At 44.2% G+C, this 20,416-nt stretch overlaps 1 pseudogene; it reads right to left on the bottom strand.

Annotated features, from left to right (window-relative positions):
- Window positions 1-15,614: 15,614 nt before the first annotated feature.
- LOC134912593 (5S ribosomal RNA) lies at window positions 15,615-15,732 on the bottom strand (annotated as a pseudogene).
- Window positions 15,733-20,416: the final 4,684 nt, after the last annotated feature.

Below are 20,416 nucleotides of genomic sequence, written 5' to 3'. Positions count from 1 at the left end.
TATTGTCGCCTTAAAAGGGCTCTCTCTCGCACGACATTGCGCATACTCCTCCCATACTCAGACAAACACTGCAGTCTTCTACTACTCCTCCTAAAACACTCGATAACCAAGCTACATAATGAGAGAATAGCAAATATACTCTCATAAGCAGAATCCAGAAGTAGTACAGCAGAAACAATGACAAACCACGGTTGTGGCATGATGTCATGACGCAGCCATGTACTGTATAAAATGCGAGCATGCAAGGGGATGCTAAAGTTGCTGATGAGGAGTCGGGACCCTGGACGGGTGCCAGATTCAGTGCTGAGGCCGGATACCCTGGACGGAGGCAGCTTCAGATGCCAGCACTGGAATCACTGGGCAAGGACAGCATCTGTGGCATTTTGTTTAAAGATTAGTGTTGCCTTGACCCTAGAATGGGCATTTCTGTGTGTGGTTTAATGTGCAATGGACATTCCTGTGTAGGGTGTAATGTGGTGCAATGGGCATTACAGTGAGGTACTGTATAATGTGGTGTAAGGGAGATTACTGTGTGTGGGGCATGATGTGATGTATATGGTACTACTGTTGTATAATGTGGTGTAAGGGAGATTACTGTGTGTGGGGTATGATGTGATGTATATGGTACTACTGCTGCTTGGCATAACATGGTGTAAGGGATGCTACTGTGTGACATTAATAAAGGGAACTACTGTGAGGTTTAATTTGAATTGTGGGTACTATTGTGTAGTCATGCCCTTTTTTTGCTCTCCCAGGATGAGCCCTGTTGTATGTGTTTTAATACAGAGAATGATGTATACTTGTATGTTGTTCTACTATTAATTGTATTTGTAAGAGCATAGACTAAGAAGTAGGAGCAGTCAGGAATAGAGGAGGGACTTTGTTCAGGAGCCAGATGCAAGCACCGAAGTGGGCCTGTATGTTTTAAATTTCAGGGCCTATTTTAGTGCCAGTCCAGCCCTGCTTATAGGTTTACAACTTGGCTGCTGCTGCTGTACTGCTCTGTCTGCACAAAAGTGGAAATCTGTACAAATTCTATTAATAGGGTAAAAAGTTGAAAGGCAGGCAAATTGGGGATAATTCCAAGTTGATCGCAGCAGGAATTTTTTTAGCAATTGGGCAAAACCATGTGCACTGCAGGGGGGGCAGATATAACATTTACAGAGAGAGTTAGATTTGGGTGGGTTATTTTGTTTCTGTGCAGGGTAAATACTGGCTGCTTTACTTTTACACTGCAATTTAGATTGCAGATTGAACACACCACACCAAAATCTAACTCTCTCTGTAAATGTTATATCTACCTCCCCTGCAGTGCACATGGTTTTGCCCAACTGCTAACACAAATCCTGCTGCGATCAACTCAGAATTACCACCATTTTCCAGTTAAAGTGGTCTCTTGTCAGCTAGCAACACTTGCATGTTCAGTATTGTACCTAGGGGCACACTTAGGAAGGGTTTTCTTTTGACTGGAAGACATTCCACACTCGAATCACAACTATGGTTTAAATTTAGAATTCTTTAGATTATTGTACTTCTAGGATCATTCCAGTTAGTGACTTCTTTAGCTATTTCATTTTGTTTGCCGTCTAAAGGCCTCCATACACTAGGCTGATTTTGCCCGACTTCAGCCCAGTACGGGCATTCGGCCGATATACTGGGTGAAATCGGGCATTTTCGGGGTGCTTGAAAAGCCGATCCGATGCGCGTTCCCGTGAGCAACGGCTCAGATCCCCCTAGATCCGACATATCACGAGTTCTGCACTCGTGATATGTCGGTTCCCGCAGTAAATAGATAGGATAGTAAAAGATACATTGTATGCAAAAAAAACTGCATACAATATATCTAATACTAGCCTGCCAACGGGGAGGCTGCTGGGAGGTTGGACGAAATCTTATATGACATGACGGACCGTCATATTGTATAAGTGTATGGGGCCCTGGCCCTTAAGGGTTAGATTTAATAAAGCTTCTAAAACAGACAAGTGTTGGCGTTGCCCATAGCAACCAAAATGATGGAGCTATCATTTGTCTATTGCATTCTAGAAAATGATATACACTACAATCACTTGTCTTTTTTAAAAGCTTTAGTAAATCTATCCCTAAGACTCATGTTTTTGAAGATTTGCACATTTTTTAAGAACTTTTGCTTCAACAAAGTAGCCATCACTACTATTTTTTGACTCTAGTGTTTATGTGATATTTTAAAAATAAATAATAGAAAAAAGCTTGCACGTCTCTGAAGTTTCTTAGCTGCTGAGAGTGATGTGAATCACTAGGGGCCTAATTCAGACCTGGTTGAGAGCAGGCATTTTTTCCACTGCTGCGACCAGGTACAGGGGGTGGGGGTAATCACTGTGCAGGGGTGCGAATGCATGTGCAGAGAGCTGCACGAACAAAAGTTTATGCAGTCTCTGCACAGCTCAGGACTTATTCAGCCGCTGCGATGATCCAGCCCGGAGCTCACGTCAGGAACCCTCCCTTAAAACGGCTGGACATGTCTGCGTTTCTTCGGACACTCCCTAGAAATGGTCAGTTGACACCCACAAATAGCCTCTTCCTGTCAATCTTCTTGCGATCGCCGGTGCGATCGCTTTCTTTGGTAAGTCCGTCGCTCTCCGACGATCCCTGGTGCCAGAGGGTGATGCGCCTGTGCATTGCGGAGCATATGCAATTTATGCATGAGCAGTTCTGACCTGATCACAGCACTGCAAAAAAGTAGCGTGCGATCAGGTCTGAAAGACCCCCTAGGTGAGTAACTGACACTAATTGAATTTATTTTTATTTGATTTTAGAGTTCCATTAACTTATAAGATATTGGGGTATATTTACTAAGATTCGTAATGTTCAGAATTTGTTTGAAGTTGAAACACGACTGACATTGGTAGTGTGAATTTGCAACTTTTTGTTTTTTTTTACGACTCATTTACTAAGCGTTAGTGATGAGCGGGTTCGGATCCTCGGGATCCGAACCCACCCGAACTTCACCTTTTTTTGCACGGGTCCGAGCAACTCGGATCCTCCCGCCTTGCTCGGTTAACCCGAGCGCGCCCGAACGTCATCATCCCGCGGTCGGATTCTCGCGAGATTCGTATTCTATATAAGGAGCCGCGCGTTGCCACCATTTTTCACTTGTGCATTGGAGATGATCGTGAGAGGACTTGGCTGGCGTCCTCTCAGTTTCTATGTTCAGTGGGCTGCAAATATCTGTGCTCAGTGTGCTGCAAATATCTGTGCTCAGTGTGCTGCAAATATCTGTGCTCAGTGTGCTGCAAGTGCAAATATCTACGTTCTCTGCTTGAAAAACGCTCCATATCTGTGCTCAGTGTGCTGCAAATATCTGTGCTCAGTGTGCTAATTGCTTTATTGTGGGGACTGGGGACCAGCAGTATTATATAGTAGGAGGACAGTGCAGAGTTTTGCTAACCAGTGACCACCAGTATTATACATTCTCTGCCTGAAAAACGCTCCATATTTGTGCTGCATTGTAGTAAATAGTAGGAGGACAGTGCATAATTTTGCTGACCAGTGACCACCAGTATATATATATATAATATATAGCAGTACGGTACAGTAGGCCACTGCTGTACCTACCTCTGTGTCGTCAAGTATACAATCCATCCATACCTGTGGTGCATTTCAGTTTTGCACAGTTTGCTGACCACCAGTATATAATATATAGCAGTACGGTACAGTAGGCCACTGCTCTACCTACCTCTGTGTTGTCAAGTATACTATCCATCCATACCTGTGGTGCATTTCAGTTTTGCACAGTTTGCTGACCACCGGTATATAATATATAGCAGTACGGTACAGAAGGCCACTGCTCAACCTACCTCTGTGTCGTCAGGTATACTATCCATCCATACCTGTGGTGCAATTCAGTTTTGCACAGTTTGCTGACCACCAGTATATAATATATAGCAGTACGGTACAGTAGGCCACTGCTCTACCTACCTCTGTGTCGTCAAGTATACTATCCATCCATACCTGTGGTGCATTTCAGTTTTGCACAGTTTGCTGATAACCAGTATATAATATATAGCAGTACGGTACAGAAGGCCACTGCTCTACCTATTTCTGTGTCATCAAGTATACTATCCATCCATACCTGTGGTGCATTTCAGTTTTGCACAGTTTGCTGACCACCAGTATATAATATATAGCAGTACGGTACAGTAGGCCACTGCTCTACCTACCTCTGTGTCGTCAAGTATACTATCCATCCATACCTGTGGTGCATTTCAGTTTTGCACAGTTTGCTGACCACCAGTATAAAATATATAGCAGTACGGTACAGTAGGCCACTGCTCTACCTACCTCTGTGTCGTCAAGTATACTATCCATCCATACCTGTGGTGCATTTCAGTTATGCACAGTTTGCTGACCACCAGAATATAATATATAGCAGTACGGTACAGAAGGCCACTGCTCTACCTACCTCTGTGTTGTCAAGTATACTATCCATCCATACCTGTGGTGCATTACAGTTTTGCACAGTTTGCTGACCACCAGTATATAATATATAGCAGTAGGGTACAGAAGGCCACTGCTCTACCTACCTCTGTGTCGTCAAGTATACTATCCATCCATACCTGTGGTGCATTTCAGTTTTGCACAGTTTGCTGACCACCAGTATATAATATATAGCAGTACGGTACAGTAGGCCACTGCTCTACCTACCTCTGTGTCGTCAAGTATACTATCCATCCATACCTGTGGTGCATTTCAGTTGTGCGCAGTATATATAGTAGTAGGCCATTGCTATTGATATATTACTGGCATATAATTCCACACATTAAAAAATTGAGAACAAAAATGTGGAGGGTAAAATAGGGAAAGATCAAGATCCACTTCCACCTCGTGCTGAAGCTACTGCCACTAGTCATGGCCGAGACGATGAAATGCCATCAACGTCGTCTGCCAAGGCCGATGCCCAATGTCATAGTAGAGAGCATGTAAAATCCAAAAAAATAAAGCTCAGTAAAATGACCCAAAAATCTAAATCAAAATCATCTGAGGAGAAGCGTAAACTTGCCAATGTGCCATTTACGACACGGAGTGACAAGGAACGGCTGAGGGCCTGGCCTATGTTCATGGCTAGTGGTTCAGCTCCACATGAGGATGGAAGCACTCATCCTCCTGCTAGAAAACTTAAAAGAGTTAAGATGGCAAAAGCACAGCAAAGAACTGTGCGTTCTTCTAAATCACAAATCCCCAAGGAGAGTCCAATTGTGTCGGTTGCGATGCCTGACCTTCCTAACACTGGACGGGAAGAGGTTGCGCCTTCCACCATTTGCACGCCCCCTGCAAGTGCTGGAAGGAGCACCCGCAATCCAGTTCCTGATAGTCAAATTGAAGATGTCACTGTTGAAGTACACCAGGATGAGGATATAGGTGTTGCTGGCGCTGGGGAGGAAATTGACAAGGAGGATTCTGATGGTGAGGTGGTTTGTTTAAGTCAGGCACCCGGGGAGACACCTGTTGTCCGTGGGACGAATATGGCCATTGACATGCCTGGTCAAAATACAAAAAAAATCACCTCTTCAGTGTGGAATTATTTCAACAGAAATGCAGACAACTGGTGTCAAGCCGTGTGTTGCCTTTGTCAAGCTGTAATAATTAGGGATAAGGACGTTAACCACCTAGGAACATCCTCCCTTATACGTCACCTGGACCGCATTCATCAGAAGTCAGTAACAAGTTCAAAAACTTTGGATGACAGCGGAAGCAGTCCACTGACCACTAAATCCCTTCCTCTTGTAACCAAGCTCCTGCAAACCACACCACCAACTCCCTCAGTGTCAATTTCCTCCTTACACAGGAATGCCAATAGTCCTGCAGGCCATGTCACTGTCAAGTCTGACGAGTCCTCTCCTGCCTGGGATTCCTCCGATGCATCCTTGAGTGTAACGCCTACTGCTGCTGGCGCTGCTGTTGTTGCTGCTGGGGGTCGATCGTCATCCCAGAGGGGAAGTCGGAAGACCACTTGTACTACTTCCAGTAAGCAATTGACTGTACAACACAGCAGTCATCCTGCTGCAAAACGGATAACTCAGGCCTTTGTAGCCTGGGTGGTGAGAAACGTGTTTCTGGTATCCACTGTTAATTCACAGGGAACTAGAGACTTGATTGAGGTACTGTGTCCCCGGTACCAAATACCATCTAGGTTCCATTTCTCTAGGCAGGCGATACCGAGAATGTACACAGACGTCAGAAAAAGAGTCACCAGTGTCCTAAAAAATGCAGTTGTATCCAATGTCCACTTAACCACGGACATGTGGACAAGTGGAGCAGGGCAGACTCAGGACTATATGACTGTGACAGCCCACTGGGTAGAATTATTGCCTCCCGCAGCAAGAACAGCAGTGGCGGCACCAGTAGCAGCATCTCGCAAACACCAACTCGTTCCTAGGCAGGCTACGCTTTGTATCACCGCTTTCCATAAGAGGCACACAGCTGACAACCTCTTACGGAAACTGAGGAACATCATCGCAGAATGGCTTACCCCAATTGGACTGTCCTGGGGATTTGTGACATCGGACAATGCCACCAATATTGTACGTGCATTACATCTGGGCAAATTCCAGTACGTCCCATGTTTTGCACATACATTGAATTTGGTGGTGCAGAATTATTTAAAAAACGACAGGGGCGTGCAAGAGATGCTGTCGGTGGCTCGACGAATTACGGGCCACTTTCGGCATTCAGCCACCGCGTGCCGAAGACTGGAGCACCAGCAAACACTCCTGAACCTGCCCAACCATCATCTGTAGCAAGAGGTGGTAACGAGGTGGAATTTAACCCTCTATATACTTCAGAGGATGGAGGAGCAGCAAAAGGCCATTCAAGCCTATACATCTGCCTACGACATAGGCAAAGGAGGGGGAATGCACCTGACTCAAGCGCAGTGGAGAATGATTTCAACGTTGTGCAAGGTTCTGCAACCCTTTGAACTTGCCACACGTGAAGTCAGTTCAGACACTGCCAGCCTGAGTCAGGTCATTCCCCTCATCAGGCTTTTGAAGAAGAAGCTGGAGACATTGAAGGAGGAGCTAAAACAGAGCGATTCCGCTAGGCATGTGGGACTTGTGGATGGAGCCCTTAATTCGCTTAACAAGGATTCACGGGTGGTCAATCTGTTTAAATTAGAGCACTACATTTTGGCCACCGTGCTCGATCCTAGATTTAAAACCTACAGTACATTGTATCTCTCTTTCCGGCAGACACAAGTCTGCAGAGGTTCAAAGACCTGCTGGTGAGAAAATTGTCAAGTCAAGCGGAACGTGACCCGTCAACAGCTCCTCCTTCACATTCTTCCGCAACTGGGGATGCGAGGAAAAGGCTAAGAATTCTGAGCCCACCCGCTGGCGATGATGCAGGGCAGTCTGGAGCGAGTGCTGACATCTTGTCCGGACTGAAGGACCTGCCAACGATTACTGACATGTCGTCTACTGTCACTGCATATGATTCTGTCACCATTGAAAGAATGGTGGAGGATTATATGAGTGACCGCATCCAAGTAGGCACGTCAGACAGTCCGTACGTATACTGGCAGGAAAAAGAGGCAATTTGGAGGCCCTTGCACAAACTGGATTTATTTTACCTAAGTTGCCACCCCTCCAGTGTGTACTCCGAAAGAGTGTTTAGTGCAGCCGCTCACTTTGTCAGCAATTGGCATACGAGGTTACTTCCAGAAAATGTGGAGAAGATGATGTTCATCAAAATGAATTATAATCAATTCCTCCGTGGAGACATTCACCAGCAATTGCCTCCTGAATGTACACAGGGACCTGAGATGGTGGATTCCAGTGGGGACGAATTAATAATCTGTGAGGAGGGGGATGTACACAGTGAAAGGGGTGAGGAATCGGAGGAAGAGGAGGAGGTGGACATCTTGCCTCTGTAGAGCCAGTTTGTGCAAGGAGAGATTGATTGCTTCTTTTTTTGGTGGGGGCCCAAACCAACCAGTCATTTCAGTCACAGTCGTGTGGCAGACCCTGTCTCTGAAATGATGGGTTTGTTAAAGTGTGCATGTCCTGTTTATACAACATAAGGGTGGGTGGGAGGGCCCAAGGACAATTCCATCTTGCACCTCTTTTTTCTTTCATTTTTCTTTGCATCATGTGCTGTTTGGGGACTATTTTTGGATGTGCCATCCTGACTGACACTGCAGTGCCACTCCTAGATGGGCCAGGTGTTTGTGTCGGCCACTTGTGTCGCTTAGCTTAGCCATCTAGCGACCTTGGTGCACCTCTTTTTTTCTTTGCATCATGTGCTGTTTGGGGACTATTTTTTAAATCTGCCATCATGTCTGACACTGCAGTGCCACTCCTAGATGGGCCAAGTGTTTGTGTCGGCCACGTGGGTCGCTTAGCTTAGTCACACAGGTACCTCATTGCACCTCTTTTTTTCTTTGCATCATGTGCTGTTTGGGGACTATTTTTTTGAAGTGCCATCCTGTCTGACACTGCAGTGCCACTCCTAGATGGGCCAGGTGTTTGTGTCAGCCACTTGTGTCGCTTAGCTTAGTCACACAGCTACCTCATTGCGCCTCTTTTTTTCTTTGCATCATGTGCTGTTTGGGGACTATTTTTTTGAAGTGCCATCCTGTCTGACACTACAGTGCCACTCCTAGATGGGCCAGGTGTTTGTGTCGGCCACTTGGGTCGCTTAGCTTAGTCATCCAGCGACCTCGGTGCAAATTTTAGGACTAAAAATAATATTGTGAGGTGTGAGGTGTTCAGAATAGACTGAAAATGAGTGGAAATTATGGTTATTGAGGTTAATAATACTATGGGATCAAAATGACCCCCAAATTCTATTATTTAAGCTGTTTTTGAGGGTTTTTTGTAAAAAAACACCCAAATCCAAAACACACCCGAATCCGACAAAAAATTTTCAGGGAGGTTTTGCCAAAACGCGTCCGAATCCAAAACACGGCCGCGGATCCGAATCCAAAACCAAAACACAAAACCCGAAAAATTTCCGGTGCACATCACTACTAAGCGTTCGTAATTTGTGTTTTCGTATTTTCCGATGTTGATGTCATTCGTAATATATTTTATGTGATCGCGGCCGACTCTTGTTTTTGCGGCCTTATTTTGTTGGGCTTTTTACAAATTCGTATCTTTAATTTCCACGGCAGTGTTTTTGACCCTTCCCGGCCGCGTTATTTTCTTACTTTCATTTTCGTCACTCGTCCGTGATTGCTTGTATTTGTCATGGAGGAGTGTCTGTGCTCATTAGTATAAAAATGCCCCCAACCAGCCGCACCTCGTGGGTTTAGCTAGTGGAGAGGTTAGAGGAAGTTGGTGTTTTGGAGTTGGTGATTTGTTGTTCAGTTTTGGAGGTTTCTTGCGATTGTTGAGTGCTGTATTGTGTGTGTAAGTAGTCTTGTGGTAATTGTTGTGCAGTCTCTTTAAAGTTTGTGTCATTTTTAGTGTTTGTGCATTTTGCTTTCAGTCTATTGTCATTGTTTGTTTGTGAGGTGTGTGTGTGTGTGTGTGTGTGTGTGTGTGTGGTGTGCAGTGGTAGTGGAGGAGTGTGTTTTGTGTTTTTTTATTAGTGTTATTTGTTGTTTGTCATTATTATGTCCCAGTCAGAGGTGAGTGAGAGGGAGGAGGTGAGTGAGTGGGAGGAGGTGAGTGAGGTGGAGGAGGTGAGTGAGGGGGAGGAGGTTAGTGAGGTGGATGAGGGTGAGGTTGCTGCTGTGGCCTTGAGTGATAGTGAAAGTGATGGTGGTGTTGCTCCGCAGCCACGCACCACTACCAAGACGGGCAGAAATGTTAAATTTAGCTTGGCTTTGGTGCATGAGTTGATGCGCCATCATCGCCAGCTGTTTGGGCGTGATGCAGCCAAGATGCCTTCGCGCTGGAAAACTGTTCTGTGGGGGAAGGTAGTAGCAGCAGTAAACAGTGAGGGTGTGGTGAAGAGGACCGAGGACACGTGTCGGAAGAGATTCTACGACATCAAGCGCCGTGTCAAGGCAAAGATGGCAAAGGAGGCACAGGTGAGGCCCTTTTTGGAGATGAACTGGATAAGTGGATATCAAAGGCTACGGCAGATACAGTAGTAATGGTTTTTTTTTGTTTTGTTTTTTGTTTAATGTCTGCTGTATTTTACTTGTCTTTGTGGCCAATATTTTAGTGTAGATGGCTAAGTATTGTATGTTTTCTTTTTTAAAATTTTTCAAATTTTTCGTTTTTTTAAATTTTATTTTCAAATTTACTCATTAATGTAATAATTTAAAATATATGGTAATACATGTGTGTATATTCAGCTGTTGGCCATGGAAAATTAGACTACTTGGCTATGTTTTTGTCTTTGGAAATGGAACCTCATTAGCCTGTTTACAAAAAATGAAGCAACCCATTGTTTCAAAATGTATTGTTAGAAACTGTACCCATAATGGTAATCATATGTCCACATCACTAAATGTTGCTGCTTACAAAAGTACACGCTGTAATTAAAGGTCATAAACACCAATGTATCATTTTTACAGTACGAAAGCAAGCCACCACTTCCAGAACACAAGCAACACTGTCAAGAGCTGTGGATGCTGTCGATACAGGTAACGCAAAAATGACACCTGTTAATGTGGCCACCACAAAAAAGCAAAAAAATCTAATGTTTGCATTAATCCATAGGAACTTCAACGTCGCATCACAGTCCACAAAGACGTCCTTCACAGGGGTCTGGCAGCCACAAGAGCAGGCCTAGCAAGAGACGTCATCCTGATGTCGCACCAACACCAGCATTAAGCACACCCCCACGTCGTATTTCAACTGTGTTGCCTCAGCCACCAGAACACATTTTGGAGAGTACTCAATCACCGGGACCACATTCCCCTCAGCTGTCTGGTGAGTAAACACAAAACACAAATTACACATCAGTCAAAAAATTTAATAATCCTAGTGCTTAACCACAGCAGCAAGCACATGGCTTGCAAATTGTTAAAATCCAAAAACCACTAAATATTTTTTGCAAATTTAGAGTGTTCTCTTGCACCTTACAGTAGTATTGTGTTGTCATTATTTATTTGAATAGTAAAATATTGAGCTTCAGGTAGATTCACACCCTTTCACAATGGTGATAGAATTCATATTGTCATTTACTGTTTGAAATTTTAATGCAAGTACGATATGGCGGGTGACAAATCACTTTTTTCCATGGTGTAAACTTTGTACCTCTGTGTGTTTGTTTCGTAAGTGTGGTATTTGTCAAACGTGTCCACTTTTGTTTTGAAGTCATTTTTTTCAACATAAAAACCAACATAATTGGCCTTTTTGATTGTGTATACGTGTCTTGGTGAACATCCTAATTTGCTTTAGTAAAATGTTTGACAAACAAGTCTAGCAAGTTAAACTAAATATGAAAACCAGCATAATTTTTGAATACACTCAAATGTTGTCCCCTTAAACCCCATACCGAACCAGACATCATGCCCCCGGAAGCCCAGCAGGAATCTGAACAGGAAACATACACCCTCCATCTGCAAGCAATAGATGTTAACCAACCAAGCACACCTCAGGAAAGTACCCCGCCACCTCAAATGTCACCACACCCACAATTGAGCCAAACAACACCCCCCGCAACAACCTGAACCATCATTTTGGGTAACATGGAACCAACAACAGGCACAGAATATTGATTGCCTATGCACACACACTTAATACCTAGCCTGTCTGCCCCATCATCTCCCGAGACTGTGTAGAAACACAAGCAGGCTCAATGTCCAGCTATGCAGAGTCGCAAACAGTATGGAGCAGATGAGAGTAGATAACAGCCAACTTATTGTTACCTTTCAGCGCATAATGGATGAGCAACACCGCCATCAACAGGCCCTCATTCAGTTAATTCAAAGTAATCAAATTATATCAGAAACCATGTCTTGCATCATAGACAACAACACAACAGCCACAACATCACTTACGGCAACCCTGGCTAACCTCAGTCAAAATATTAATTTGTTGGCACAACACCAACAAGGTTCCAGCTCAGGGACCAACACACCTACACAGACCCCCAATTTCATCACCAGTTCGAAGATCAAGCCGAACCCGCTCCACTGCCCAAACCAAACCCACGTCAGCCACCAAAGAATAGCCTAAGAAATAGGCCACCCTGCAGCTGGAGACACATTGTTGACAATACTAAGTCTACACAATAGCAGTTATTTGTAATGAAAACACATGTTGTACAGTAATAAATGTGAAAAGTGATTGATGTGCAATGTGTTATGTGCAAATAAATGTCAGTGTAAGAGGAAAATTCTTAGAGTTAACACTCACATGTGTTGGGAATATTCTAGCATCATTACTAACATGAACATTTACCACATCACAGCCATAATTATGTGTAAACAATTTTGTAAGGTTGGTGTTAGTCAATGTATGTTTGGCTAATTGGCACACATTACTCAATGTCCATTATGTTGTGCTAATGAGGTAACATATTTCAAACACAGCTTTAGAAGAAAGTCGAGACACAACAAACACAAACAATAGGCTAAACAATAATGGTTGTTAGTGCATACTAAATTATTATGTAGTATTGTGGCAAACATTACCTTTGAATGTGAAAAAGAAACTTTTAACATTATAAACACATAATTACTAACCAAAAACGCTATACAAATAGCTAAGTCACTGATACCCAACAGTTAGACATAAACACATATCAAGCAAATAAACAACACTCAGCTGACTAGCTCAAGAGGGAGCAAGAGCCACATTACTACAGAAAATACATTGGTGTGCCTTAATTGTTCATATACAAAGCACACAGGCAAATTTACTTACCGCTAAAATGTGCCAAAATCAGGTCTTGCCTTACCTGCCTCCCTATATCTGTACTCACAGTATCGCCAGATGTTTCTAACTCCTCTGCTTGCTGACTGTTTTCTTCATCATCATCATCATCATGTGGCAGATGTTGCCGCAAACACATGTTATGAAGAAAACAGCAGCAGAACACAATCCTAGTCACCTTTAAGGGACTATACAACAAAAGCCCGGCAGACTTATCCAGACACCGAAACCTTGATTTCAGTACACCAAAACATCGTTCTATCACATTCCGCGTAGACTTATGTGCATGATTGTAATTGTGTTCAGCAGGGGAATCAGGGGCGGACAATGGAATCAGAAGCCAAGAGTAGCAGCCATAACCCCCATCACCTGAAAAACAGAGATTAGCAGCATTGTAAAATATTGATGCACAAACACAGTGCTAACATAATGTGCAGGTTGAGGTAAGCACAAAATTAAACACAAATACTTGGTACATACCCAGCAGCCAGCCATCCGGCATTTCTCGAGCCTAAAATGTATAAAAGAGGGATGACTGACTGAGGATGAAGGAGTCATGGTAGCCGCCAGAGTAACCCGCAACAACACTCATAATTTTGATATTTGCATCACAAACCACCTGGACATTAGCTGATTGCCCAAAATGTCTATTTATATAAATATATTGCCTGCCCCTAGGTGGTCTCAGCTCAACGTGTGTGCAATCTATGGCACCCAGCACATTTGGCATGCCAGCAAGCTCATAGAAAGCTACCTTGACTGCATGCCACTGAGACTCCTGGATAGGGAAGCAGATAGAGGCATCTATGTGGGGTTCAAATGCATCCAAAACCTGAGTGTACAGTCAAAAATATAAGGTGAGTGTCTTAAGCACTTTGTTCAAATATACTGTTATAAATTCACATTACACAATACAGAAATGGGGCATAGAGGAGTATGTATGGTTTGCCTCACCTGATTTAAATATTTTGAAAAGGTGGACTGTGAGATTCCTACTACATCGCCTGTCACAGCCGGAAAGCTGCCAGTAGCCATAAAGTGCAACACAGCCAGGAGTTTGTGCAGGCCTGAGACAGAGCGAGAGCGTGCTGTCTCAGGGTCTAGGTCCAGTTTGACTAGGTCATACAGACGGAAAATGTTGATCCTATTTAGCCTGAACATCTGTATGACCTGGTCATCGGCCAATGCATTTAAGTTCAAACGTCCCCTAAAAAACCGAGGCCTGCGCAGCCTCCGTGGCACCTGTACATCCTGCTGACCATGTTCAGTTTCATGGCCCTGGTTTCTTGTAGCCTCATGGAGCAGTCTCAGGAATCCCACAGCAAAACCAAATTCACTGCTACACACGGCAGCAGCCATTTCAGAGTGATTGATTTGGCAAATGTGCTGGCCCACCTTTTAAAGGGCCAAAAATGCAGGTGTGATTAATGATGAAGTCGGAACACATGTAAACACGCTTCTCAAAAGCAGGTCTACTTTTTTCCCATGTTTTTTTTACGAATTGTATTTTTTTACGACTGCTAATGCTCTTTCACGGTAGAGATTTCAAATACGAATGCATAGTAAATGACCGAGTTCTATACCAAAACTGCCGCGTTTGACCGATGGTGTATTCATTCGTATTTTTACAACACAGCCGTAAAAAAATACGAATGCCCTCATCACTGCCGAGATTTGAGTTTAGTAAATTCCCGAGATGACACTTTGAACAAAAAACACCAAATTGGTCAAAATCGGGAGCTTAGTAAATATACCCCATTATATTAATAGGGAAAGATGGACAAGATTGATTTATGTAAAGGAGGTTAATTTATAGATTACTTTATGAATCAATTTTTTTTCTCTTTTTTTAAAATATGTTTTTATATTTTTTCTAAGTTTACTGTTATTGGAGTAAGTGCATTTTTGTATTTATTTATTATTATTATTTTATTCCAAAATCAAGCATTTGGAAACCCATAATAGAAATGGTTTTTTCTACTGGCACCAGCAAATTTTAAGTTAGAACAGTGCATGAAAGTGAGGTCTAAAAATGTAAATAATTTTTACCAATTACAGTTACTTATGCACTTGTGTGTGGAATCTTTGGAACACTATGACAGTGTTACAGCAGCATTGTTGTTTTTCATTAAATACTTTGAAGTGACCCCAATAACCTCCAGTATGCAAGGAAACACCAGTAAGTCAAACAAGCCTGCATTTGACATGTCTTTATACTGCCATTTGAGATCCTTTTTTAAAAAATCAAATAAAATGCCACTGGGTACCTGGCTACAACTGTGTATACAATGCCGTAAAAAGTTATAACATACAAAATATTTCCTTGCTAAGTTTAAACTTTGGAAAAAAAACAAAGAAAAAGAAAGAAGACTCTTGGTTGGTGCACTCTTGATGTATAATGATGAAAACATAAAATGTAAGTTTTATTAATGTCAATAAAATATAGTCCCTTAACAAGAAAGATAGTTTAATAATTACAAATTACTGATGAATATCAGTATGAAGATAGGCGGCAGTGGTGACGGGAATAAATTCCCCAGATAAGAGATCCCGGATTGAATTATTCTGCGCAACCATTATGTGCTGTGCTGTCCTGTATTGATGAACCGCCGTTATTACAAAACCACCTGACCACATAGGAGTGAGGGTCCAGTAGGGTAGACAATTCAGAGTAACATCACCTAGCTAACCAGCAATGTGTGGTAAAAAAGACATAAAGGTGGCCGCCAAAGGTAAGTATAAAAAGAAGTATAGCAACAGAGTGAATCTGCTGTCAATGTTAGACCAGAGTGTCCCCAAATATCCAGCCTACTAAACTGAGTATTCCCAAGTGGTCTCCCACCTGGTACTGACTCGGCCCTATACTGTACAGCTTCCAAGATCGGACGAGATTGGGCACATGCAGTATGGTATGATAGTAGGTCACAGGAGTCTTTATTGTCTCCTCTCCAGAATCATTGATGAGAGTTCATGAAGGAATGTAGATGTGGAGAGAACAGGAGCGGGATCTGCTGTTGGTGTTAGGCAGTGTGGTGGGCCTACCAGTTGGAGAACTGCCATAGGGAAGGACACTGGATCACCAATGAGAGTCACTGAAAGGAAATATGAAAGTTGTTCTATGGTGTGACCTGCTGGCGGTGAAAAAACCTAGCGTATGCCCAGTCTTAAGACTGGGGAGGAAGATGGGTTTCACCTAGCTGAAGCTAGTACCGTTAAGGACGGAATATTAATTGTAACAGTTACGCCTGTGGGCAGGCAGTTAACGTTGTGCTAATGGTGCGTTCTCATACATTAGTCAGTAAAAGGTTATGGTAACACTAAATATGTGATCGCAAGGCCGTAGTGTCCAGTTTAGACAAACTTATGCATGTGATACTTGCTCCTCTATATAAATAGTAAGAATTATGCCCTATAAGGTGATCATACATATATCAGCTAGGAGGTTTAGACAACATTAGATCTGCACGTTCATAAACATAAGGTTGCTGCGGTACCCTCTAAACACATACACCTGAGGTAACTGTAACCAATGTTTTGTGGCAAACGTTGTGTGTAGCTGTAAGAATGTAGTGGAGCTTGTTCAGTACTGTGCTTTGAAAAGGCTGCTATTACACTGTATCGAGTATTCAGATTTTAGCTGTGAGCAGATAGCTATGAAATCGGTTTATCGCCAGCACTAAGTATATTGGCACATAATTTTATTACCACAGTACATATACCGAGTGTATTCACTTAGCGTAGAGGCACAATGACAAATTTGAAACAATATTCATTTGTAGGCACAGGGAAAACCTTGGTTGAATAGTACTTATTTATCATCCACGGATGGTTTTGACGTGCTGTAATGTCCCTATAGATAAAAGGGTGCTGTCTATACACAGGAAGTGAGCAAGCCCGACCTTTCCACGGGCAAAACGCGTCTTTCGGGAGCTGAGAGGGGGGGGGAGGGTACAAAGTACCTGGGCCAAGGTCTGATGGAGGAGCCCAGTGGGGGCCCAGGTTCCCCGATCCCCTTACCTGGAAGCAGTCCTTACAGCAGCTGCAGCTTTTCTTCTCAGCCCAGCACATGCTGCTGTGTGCTGGGCTGCAGGGTGGCCAATGAAGTGCCTAAAATAAAAATAAAAAATCTATATTTTTTTTAAGGGTGCATGGCCATGCCTCAAGCGATTAGGCGTGTCCCCTGAAAAGTATCTGGCCCCAGCCAGGCTTGAAATGCTCCTGTGAGTGGGTGCTTCTCATGTGCTAAACACCCAGAGCCGGATTAAGGTGGGGGACCTGGCGGTAAGTACCCTGGGCCCCCCTTTTTATAAGTGCCCCCCCATTGTCCCACCACCCACCACAGATCAGATCTCTGCTCCCCACTGCACTGCTAAACTCTTGTGCGGCCACAGCGGCCCCACAAGCAGGGCAGGCAGCTTTGCGTCGGCTGTCCCAGCTCTCCCAGCTCCCGGCTCCCGTCTGCTCTGCATTCATTATTAAAATACCAGCGTGGGCGCCGCTTGCCACGTAGGGCAGCCGGGTTGGGTTGTGTTAAGGGACTACTATAGGAAGGACAGCTGAGTGACAGCTCAGCTGTCCAATAATCTGTAAAGAAGCAGCCTGTGGCTCAGTCATTGGCTGGGCACGCAGGCTGTAGGGAAGGGGGAGGGCATCTGGAGGGAGGGGTTGAGTGGAGCCAGCGACCAGTGGACAGTGGGGTGTTTTGAATAGGCAGAAGTCTACTTCCTTGCCGGTCTTAGGGTTCTTGCCCAAATAGTGTTGATATGCATGGTGATCAACATCACGTTGCAAGCCAAGTATGTTCCGGGTGCCCATAACGAAATTGCTGACATGCTTGAAAAACAACATCACATTGCGAGCCAAGCATGTTCCAGGTGCCTGCAACGAAAGTGCTGATCCCCTTTCCCGTTTTCAGTGGTTACGCTTTAGACATTTGGCTCCCACGGCATGTTCTTTGGGTGATGAAAATCCAGATTATGTGTGTCGGGTTATCCAACGGAACTGGAGGACCTAGCACACAGGTCATTGGCTCCAGCAACATTCACAACTTATTTGGCTTCCTGGGAGCGCTGGAACTGTTTCCTGCTGGAGAGGGGCCTTAGGGGTAAGACCGTCCAGACTTTTTGCCTTCGTTTGGCAATTTTATGTCAACGGGACATTGCATGCATATGTCGGATGGGTGCTTGCAGGCATTTCATACTTTTTGCATCTTCGCAGGGAGAGGGACTTTACTACGTCCTTTTTCCTGGCGCTGGTTCCTTGTTGAGTCAAATTTTGGGGTCACTGAGGAGGATCTGCTCCTCGGTCTATGAAGATTGCTTTTTCAGGATGGCATTTGTGTTGGCTTATCAGGGTGCGTTCAGGGTGGGCAAGCTGGTGGCGCTCTACCATGCAGCAACTTCGCCCATGCTGACGAGCCAGGTCATCGTACGCCCCGACTGTTTGTGGTGCAAGATTCAGCATTCCAAGGCCGACATAGTGGGCAGGGGGCAGTGGCTCCAAATGGGTCTGGCCAGTATACGCCGCATTTCTCCGGTGGTCACGGCCAGGGCTTATTTAGGCCTTCGGCCTCATTCACCTGACGGGTGGCTCGTTCATAGTGATGGTTCCCCGCTGACTAGGTACCATTTCTGGTCAGTTTTTGGAGTGCTGTTTATTGGACCTGGGTCTGTCACCGGTCGATAATGGGACTCACTCTTTCCACATCAGCACTGCTTCTGCCACTGCTGTGGGTTGGTCCGAAGTCGAGATCCGGGCACTGGGTAGCCGGATGTCTGGTGCATTTAGATGCTATATCAGGCCTTCCCCTGGCAGAGCGCCCCTTTGAGGATTAGCCACTCATCGGAATCGCCTTTGTGATTGTGAGGGCCTTGAGGAATTTTTGTTTTACCATCGGTTTTAATTACTGCTTTTGCCGGCTGACGGATGTTTTGTTTTTGCCTCAAGTCAAATTGGGCGAACCAAACTCCCCCTCCCTCCCCGTCATCCTGTCACAGCTAGGGTTTTTTCCCCTCATGTTATGTAAGAGTTTACACTTATTCATTCCTTTCTTCACAATTCTTTTACAGGACGGCGGTTATATCCGCTAATTGTTTGATTGTCTATTCTTATATTTACTGGCTATCCATTTCATCTGTGGCCAGTGATGTTGAGAGGTTCCCGGAGCTGCAGCTCATGCGCTGGTTGGGGGTGCAGGGGCCTCCGGTGGGATGGTTTCCGAGAACAGTTGCTATCGGCTGTGGATAGTTTTGGTTATCCACTTTTCATGATTGTGCATGTAGGGGGCAACAATTTAGTGTGTAGGTCTTGCTTAGATATGCGCTTTGAAATTTGGCACCATCTTTTGCAGTTGATGACCGAATGGCCAATTTGTACTGTCATCTGGTTGGACATCGTGACCCGGAGGGTTTGGCGAGGAGCTTTTAACCCAGGTGCGATTGTGCTGGTCAGGAGGTCGGTAGGGCTGTCCAGCGACAAAGGGGTAAAGTTGTTACTCATGGTGAGATTTCCAGTACTGGTCAGATGGGGTCCACCTGTCAGCTGCAGGTCTGCCCATATTTGAGGACATCATCAGAGTCTTGAGGTCCTGTTAGTTTGTTGAGTTTAGGGTTTTTGGTGGTGGTGGGAGGTTTGGAGGAATCTGGCAGTTGGCCGGTTCAGAACGGTTATTTAATTAAGTTTTGGAATTGAGTTTTGGTTACTTTTATATTTTTACTATGGGGCATCACCGTACCAGGTGAGCCAATATGCTATTAGTTGGTGAGCATCATACGTGGATCTTGGGGCTGGTGGCCCAATTTTTTATTCCTTAGGGGAGGAGTTTAGCTCTGTCCTTACGAGTTGTGTTGTGGTCAGGGGTAGTGTCAGGAGGTCGACCCCTGGCCATGGAGGGGCAGATGGCCCATGGTTGGGTTGGATTCTGGATGGTCAGGGATGGTGGCAGAAGGCCGATCCCTGAACATCTGGGCAGAAGGCCCTCCAACATTTAGGATATTATTTCAATTGTAATGTTTAGATATTATATTTTCATGTGCTGTCTGCTTTATGCTATCTGCTATAAATATTTTAACCGTTCTTCTCCCCGCCACCTTAGTTAGAGAGGGAGTTTTTCATCCAAGTTTAGCTTTAATAGGATTTTCCTCTCAGTCAATAAAAGTTGACCCCTTTCACGCCACATTTGGTTGTCAGTGTCATTATTTATTTAGATAAGTGGGCTTGAATGATGTGCGGATGCATCTGGACTTGTGAAGTTTAACAGCCCAATCCTGAACCCCATAGAACATTTGTGGTTCCGTTTGAAAAAACTGGTACATATGAGGCATCCATCCAATTAATTGAGGCTATAATTGTCTCATGCCACCACATACTTAAGAGAGAAGAGCTTCAAACATTGGTTGACTCAGTGCCACGTCGCTGTGCTGCTGTTTTGGAAAATAAAGGATACCCAACGAAATACTGATAGAACAGTGACATCATAAGTACACAGGGATTTTCACCCTAAGTGTTGTTTTCACTGCTTAACTTCCCTTGTAATGCAAATATTTGGCCTCTGTATATTGTGTTGAATTCAGTATTCAATTTCCTTTCATTTGATATATGAATCATTG

Source organism: Pseudophryne corroboree, chromosome 4 (assembly GCF_028390025.1).
Source record: "Pseudophryne corroboree isolate aPseCor3 chromosome 4, aPseCor3.hap2, whole genome shotgun sequence".
Classification (NCBI taxonomy): domain Eukaryota; kingdom Metazoa; phylum Chordata; class Amphibia; order Anura; family Myobatrachidae; genus Pseudophryne; species Pseudophryne corroboree.
Note: the sequence above shows the minus strand (reverse complement) of the source record. Positions and strands in the feature narration are given on the sequence as shown.